The sequence below is a fragment of the Herpailurus yagouaroundi genome, unplaced genomic scaffold, assembly GCF_014898765.1.
Source record: "Herpailurus yagouaroundi ecotype Mexico unplaced genomic scaffold, PumYag 198, whole genome shotgun sequence".
NCBI lineage: Eukaryota > Metazoa > Chordata > Mammalia > Carnivora > Felidae > Herpailurus > Herpailurus yagouaroundi.
Genome location: NW_024412429.1, coordinates 3,077,683 through 3,083,955, shown reverse-complemented (window position 1 = coordinate 3,083,955; position 6,273 = coordinate 3,077,683). Strand labels below are relative to the sequence as shown.

The window sequence follows — 6,273 nt, the reverse complement described above, 5'->3', positions numbered from 1 at the left end:
GTCCCGGCTCCCGGGGCCCTCCCCTCGCTCGGGGACAGTCACCGGCCGCCCGAGCCCGGCCCGGGCGGGGACGCGCCAGCAGGAGGAGCCGAGCGTCTGGCTGGTGTCACGACCCGACTGTTGCGTGCGACCGGCCACGGAGCCGGAGCCGGAGCCGGGACGGCGTGGGGCGGGACCGGGCGGGACCGGCCTCCCCCGTCGGCCCCCACCACCGACAGGACTCAATCAACCCGGGGCGGAGGCGGGAGGGCCGGCTGGGTCCCGAGTCCTGGGCGGAGTCCCTGCCGCTTGGAGGGAAAGTCCTGGACAACCGCTTGGCGCCTTTAAGAGGGTGGGAGTTGGGCCGCGGGGTCACCCGCCAGGCCAGGCTGCCGGCCCGCGCCCTGGTGTCAGAGGGGAAGGCCGGCCGCCCTCTGCCCTCGAAGACGCTGGGGAAAAGGCATCTCGGGGGATCCTCTTAGTTCCCCTTGTACAATGCTGATGCCACTGCTGAAAGGCGGTCCCCTGAAATTCGAGCCCTAGCTTTATCAACGGGCAAAACAGGCCCGTGTCAGTGATGCCATGACAATGACAGAGGAAACGGTGCACACGGAGGGATTCCTGGGCGCAGAGCAATGTACTTACTGCTGTAACGGTGGTTCAAGCGAGTGACACATCGTGACTGTCATCCCATATTCGAGGAGGAGACCTGGAGACCTCCCTCCGACGTTCAGATGAGTGATGACGTCACACGGCGACGCATCACAAGTCAAGGCACCACTCAAGGAGAATTATCCCCCAGGAAACACTCTTCCATAGGAGGTGCTTTCAGGCCTAACCGGGGACGGGACCAGGTTGTGCGGCTATGGCCCAGGTCAGCCGAAAGCATTCAAGTGTGGGTGACTCCAAGTGCGCTGTGCCAGTGGCCGCCCCCCCCCCCCCCCCCCCCACCCCAGCAGCACCTCCCGGCCGTGAGGGCACTGGCCGCGTCCCTGTCCCTCCTGCCCCCGTGTCAGGGCACCAGGCAAGAGCGGAACTCGGTCGGTGGCCAGAGCCGTTCTCCCCACAGCTGGGGGTGGAGAAGGGGGCTGAGGCCCCATAATCTCCACCTGCAACCGAAAACCACATCTACATACGTGTTCTCCACAAAATGTGCAAACGCGGCTTCAAGACAGGCTTCGTTCTCTCAAACGTTCTCCCCATCCTGCCGGGGCCTCAAGGTTAGCCTCCCGCTGCCCGCTGCTCAGAGGCCGGGATGTTTGAGGCAGGTTGGGTCATAAATCTCTGCCGCAGGCACTGAATGTGCCTGTTTTATTCCAAGTTTCTGTATTTCTAGGTGGATGCGGGACCGGGTAGGTTAGTGGTGCAGCGGGTGGACAGCGTCCCGCCGGGAGAGCCCGGGTTGGAGGGCAGGCGGACACAGTGAAGACAGGAGAGGACGGGGGCACAGGAGGACTCGAAGGGGAAGGTGACACACAGGAAAAGCAGCAAACTGGATCCTCCCGAGACTGGAGTATGGGTCCCAGATGCCCAGTGGCTGCAGTGGCATCCGTGACGGGGTCCTAATTCCTAAGTCCCGCAGGACAGTCGCAGGTGAGCAGGCGGAGCTGGCGATCCCATAATCGCCTGCCTGTGTGGCTTCTGTCACCATCTCCTTTCTGCTAGGAACTGGGGGCGGAGTGGGATGGAGGAGAGGAGACAATCCCAGCAACAGAATTCCAGACACACCACATCTGAGCCAGCACCTTGAGGAAGGGAAGGAAAGTCCTGGGCAAGGGTGAGGGGCTATTAGCCACGCCCACATCCACAGTAGCAGAGATTGGGCATCTTCCTCCAAGAAGAGACAGTGAGATTCATCAGACCGCTGCACACGTCGGACGAGACTGTCCCTGGGATTCTCCAGAACCCCCACATCCTGTCCCAGCCCAGAAGCATGGGGACTTGGGAAGCTGGAAGTCTCTGCCTGACCTCCGAGGAGAAAGTGAGTGCCGGGCGCCTGCCATCGCGTCACCTGCCCAGGTCAGAAGGGCGCTCCTCTCCTGTCTTTCCTCAAAGCCCCGGTAAGCACCCCTGCCGGGGGCGACAACTTCCGGTACCTGGTGGTGGGCTACTGGCCCCGGAGCGGCAGAGGAGTGAGTGTCCCCCACAGGACTCTGCTCTTCAGACTCCGCTCAAGCATCCAGATGACAGCATCCCTGCTCCCTGCCAGCCACCTCTTCTACTCGAACCCTTCGGCCCCCGGGAAACTGGAGGCTGGAAAGAGTGGCCTGGCCTGGCGGGGACCGTGGGAGAGCAGCGCGCATCACCTGCACTGTCGCGGCCCGCTGGCTGTTACAGAATCCGTTACAGTCTGTGTGGTTGAATCGAACCGCTGGTGACAGTTACCAGGAAGGAAAACCACACTAGGACAGCCAGCCAAACTTCCCTCCAGAATTGGGGACGCGACAGAAAAGCAACTACAGTCAAGAAGTAACAGCCAGCGGTAACTTGGTCATTTGCGTGGGATTTTGCGTGCTGGGCCCAGAACCCAACAGTGGGGCTGTAGCTACGTGTGAAACAGGAAAACAGGAGGACCAGAATCCCGGGATCGGGTTATCAGTTTCACACTGTATTCCTGGGGTCTCCGGACTCTAAAACCCATGAGTATGTTTCATCTGGAGGTCACAAAAGTTACCTCAACTATAAGCTGGTTGATTTGGAAGGTCAGTTATGCAAAAGCCCATATACGTACTCAGAACTGTCCGTATTTTTTGCCTGTGCTGTCTCACTTTCCAATTACGTCGATGCTCCTTTTTGTTTTTTGTTTTAATTTTTTTTCAACGTTTTTTATTTATTTTTGGGACAGAGAGAGACAGAGCATGAACGGGGGAGGGGCAGAGAGAGAGGGAGACACAGAATCGGAAACAGGCTCCAGGCTCTGAGCTGTCAGCACAGAGCCCGACACGGGGCTCGAACTCACGGACCGCGAGATCGTGACCTGGCTGAAGTTGGACGCTTAACCGACTGTGCCACCCAGGCGCCCCTCGATGCTCCTTTTTGAAACATTACACTTGGCACACTGTCACATCAGCGTCAGGTGCACAGCACAGCGATTCGACCCGTCTGTGGGGGATGCTGTGCTCACGAGCGTCGCTATCACCTGTCACCAGACGATGCCGTGACATTTGTTTGATTTTCAGATTCTGAACAAACGCGAACACGGTGTGGTCCACCATTTGAGAATTCATGGTCATTTTTTCTCCCACTGTTGTATCAGAGTTAAGTGTAGGAACGCGGACTTTTTGTTATGACAACCCTTGAAACTGTTTCCAGGACAAACAAAGACGTAAGCAGAAAATATTTAAATCACCAAAATAAAGAAGCAAGACGATATCCAGGCCCCACTAAAATCAGCACAAGTGCTGTGCAGGTTTGAAGGGAAGGGAAAACCGTGCAGCCTGCGGGATGCTGAGCCTGCTCTGTGGGAGGCTGGGGTCCCACAGGGATCCCCCCAAATCCTGAGTACAGACACACTGCGCTCACCAGCTCATCCCCAAGGAGGCCACTTATTGAGGCAGCACCGGCGATCACACCATGGTGCCCGGAAACCAGTCGCTATTTTAAGAAAGTTCCTTTTTCTCACGAGCTCCTCAGTGTCTCGGCTTTACCTCGGTATGACGACTTCAGTGCATGTTCAGAAAAATGTCCAAAGGCAAAGAGATCGATGCCCTGCTTTTCCAAATCACACCGTCTTCCCACATGCTGTGCTTTGTTCCCGTGTTTTGACTCAAATGACTTCACGCGAGGGGGCGGTAAATCATCCAACAGCCAGAACCAACATGGAGTCTGAATTTTAAACCGCAAGAGGTCTCTTTCTGGCTGTTACAATCCTTGTGGACCCCTGAGACACAGACGACTTGGTCGATAACCAGAAATACGTCCATTCCTTCTTCTCACAGTGGTCTGTTACCGTGAGAGGGTCTGGGGGTAGAAAACGTTCAGGAACCTGTTCAGACACTGTTTGCTTTAGAGTCCTTCTCCCCAACGCTAACATAATGATCCACTTTATCTGGATTTTGCTCCACTCAAACCTCACGAGCTTTAGGAGAGAAGAACCAGAAGGACCTGTGTTTTACGGACGACCGACCAAGATTTCCCCAGGAGCTTCACGACCAGCCACAAGGAGACCTGCCGGGTCAGGGAGGCCCTAGAGCCCTCTCCCCTCGCTGCTGTGGGGCCTCAACGCCTCCCTGACACTCCGAGGACCCGCTTCTATTTTTACGGCCTCTCTGGATGTTAACCTCAGTAGAAATTCCAAGTGACTTAAAAAACGTGTATTAACACATCTAAAAATGACGACAAACCCGTGACATTAACAATACACCCATTACGCTGGGGCGTCCGGCTGGCTCAGTCAGAGGAACACATGGCTCTCGATCTCGCGGTTGTGAGTTCAAGCCCCACATCGGGTGTAGACATGAGTAAAAAGATAAACTGAAAAACGAACAATACACCCATCACGTTAACATGTTTTTAATGAAAAATAACGGTATTTGCTAAAACCAACAAATCAGAGATGAGGGGTGGGCTCCGTCCTGCCGGGTTCTCGTGTGATCACGCGTCCACAGCCCCGTGACTCCGCCGTGCGTTCATGGTAGCACGAGTGGACGCACAGGGTCTTGGGATTAGCGCCAAAGCGGGCCCCGGCAGGGTGTCCGGAACCCCACTTTGAGAATCGCCACACTGCCTGCCGTGTTGCACCAGGAACCCGCCGCTCGGGATGGCGAGCCACAATGGTGGCTAGGAGGTGAGCTGCTTTGAAAGCGAGACTTCACACGTGGCTCTTTCTTGCAACAGCCTGGAAAAGCCCGAAGCAAATCAGAACAGGACGGTATGGGGAGAAAAGACACAGGCTTCCCTTAAAACGATAGGCCTGAAGCTTACACCTTTTCCTTGCCGCGCTCGGCCTTGCAGAGATGCGCAGTGGCATTTCGGAGGACCGTGGACACCCCGAAGGCTGGTTCACACACCGGGAGGTGACGGAATAGTTGGAGACTCACGGAACCGTTTGCTTTGCCTTGCCCTCTGGGGACAGCCCTTTGCCAAGGTCCCCGAAGGATCCCGGTGGTCACCGTTGCACGCAGGTTACCCAACCCCCCAGCCCTGTCACTGCGGCCGTGACGTGAGCAGCACGCACAGCCCCGCGCTGCAGCAGGGCGGGGCGAGCTCACGCGGACTCGTGCTCCGGGAGCCGTCAGGTGGGGCCCGGTGACGTGCAAGGTCGCGCAGAGAAGTGTGTTAAGAGCGGCCTTCCCTCAGTGTGCATCTCGGGCCGGCTCTGCCCCCACGCGTCCTATCAAGCAAATAAACGATCTTCTATCAAGCAAATAAAGTATCTTCAGACGGCAGTGGGGTGGGGGGGTCCCAGAGGGGAGGACCTGGCCTGGGCGCGCACGGCCACGCGGACGTGGGGCCCCCCCCCCCCCCCCCGCCCCGAGCTCTCTGCGGTGACCGAGCGGCCGACAATCCCAGCCAGGGTGACCCACGCCGGCTCATGCCCCTCCTCGGTTCAGCCAGAAGGCCCTTCTCTGCTTACGCCCGTCGATTTTAATGTTTGGGGACCCCCTATGCGGGGCCAACAGCCACTGCACCTGCCAGGCCGATCTGCTCTCAGGGAGGCGGAGGCGCTGGCCCCACACATGCCCACCGGTCCCCCCCCCCACCCCCCCAGCACTGGCGGAGCCGGGGGGACGTAAGCCCTGAGAACAGGAGGGGCAGCGGGGGGCACCGGGGTGACCCTCCCAAGGACAGGGCCCCGCCCACACACCCTGACCTGCACTCTCTGGGGTCATAAGGAGACTCCCCCGTGCCATTCCCCCCCCCCCCCCCCAGCCAGGGCCCCGCCCCGTCCACTCACCCTGAGGGCTGTGGCACCCCGGTGTCCCCCCTCCCCCTGCAGGGCCCGGCTGTCATCCGCGGGGCGGCGGGTCCTGTCCAGCGAGCGAGGAAGTTAACAAGATGCACCTCACCTCGCCCGGTCCTTCTCCACCACCCCGCCCCCCACCCGCACGTGCCCGGGGGACGCCCGCCACCTCCGCCGCCTGGGCCGGGACGGAGGGCCACCCGGGAAGCCCGGCAGCTCCAGGAGAGGCAGCGCCCGCGCCATCTCGGTGGGCGGACCGACCGGGCTCCTGCTCCGTCCGGAGGCTGAGCCCGCACCTCCACAGCAGGTACATCCGCCCGAAGTTCTGTGTTCGGTCCTGGGACCCTGTGCACGGACACGGCAACGGGGCCACGTCACCGTACCGCCCCCCT

At 59.3% G+C, this 6,273-nt stretch overlaps 2 long non-coding RNA genes across 2 annotated transcripts; both read right to left on the bottom strand.

The window, feature by feature from the left end:
* Positions 1-4,478: 4,478 nt before the first annotated feature.
* Positions 4,479-5,113, bottom strand: LOC121013203 (uncharacterized). The gene is made up of 2 exons (XR_005782569.1): positions 4,905-5,113; positions 4,479-4,816 (listed from the first exon to the last, which is right to left on the bottom strand). It is a non-coding gene; the product is annotated as an uncharacterized LOC121013203 (long non-coding RNA).
* An 89-nt stretch (positions 5,114-5,202) lies between these two features.
* Positions 5,203-6,272, bottom strand: LOC121013204 (uncharacterized). The gene is made up of 3 exons (XR_005782571.1): positions 6,178-6,272; positions 5,505-5,717; positions 5,203-5,311 (listed from the first exon to the last, which is right to left on the bottom strand). It is a non-coding gene; the product is annotated as an uncharacterized LOC121013204 (long non-coding RNA).
* Position 6,273: the final 1 nt, after the last annotated feature.